Source organism: Lipotes vexillifer, unplaced genomic scaffold (genome assembly GCF_000442215.2).
Source record: "Lipotes vexillifer unplaced genomic scaffold, Lipotes_vexillifer_v1.1 scaffold19, whole genome shotgun sequence".
Lineage (NCBI taxonomy): Eukaryota > Metazoa > Chordata > Mammalia > Artiodactyla > Lipotidae > Lipotes > Lipotes vexillifer.
The window spans coordinates 1,857,925-1,858,500 of NW_006793856.1; positions in this window are offsets into that span (position 1 = coordinate 1,857,925).

Sequence of the window (576 nt, forward strand, 5' to 3'; positions counted from 1 at the left end):
ACGTCTGTTGACGTAGGCAAACTGTGGGGAGGGGAGTATTTTTAACCTCTACGAGATACTGGTCCATTCCCTTTTCTCGCAGGACGCCCTCAGAAGCCCTTACAGGGTGGGAAAGAACATTCGGGAGCGCTTAATTACCAGCTGCGGAGCTCCGGCTCAATTCGCCGAGGCGACGCCACACACAAAACGCGCTTGCGCGAGCTCTGCGCGCACCGTGCGCACTCGGAGCGCGCCCAGTCCGCTCGGCGTTCCCAGCGGTCCGCACCCCGCCGGTCACGCCTGCGCACGCGCGCCGGACGCTGGGCACTCGGGCGTTTGACCGCTCCGGTCATTCACGACCTGGCTAAGCCCCGGCCAGGGCCGGTAGGCGGTAGCTGTCCCACCGTCCGAGAGGAGCTGAGGCCCCCGGCAGCTGGAAGCTTCCGGGCTGCGAGTCGCGGCAGGCGGCGGAGGGGCACAGACCCAGCGTTCCTGGTCGCTGGGCCGCGGCTCGCACGCCTAGGGCGCTGGGATTCCCCCGCGCGGGCGGCCAGGGTTGGGTGGGTGTTTCCAGGGGGTCAGGAACCTTGCCTGGGT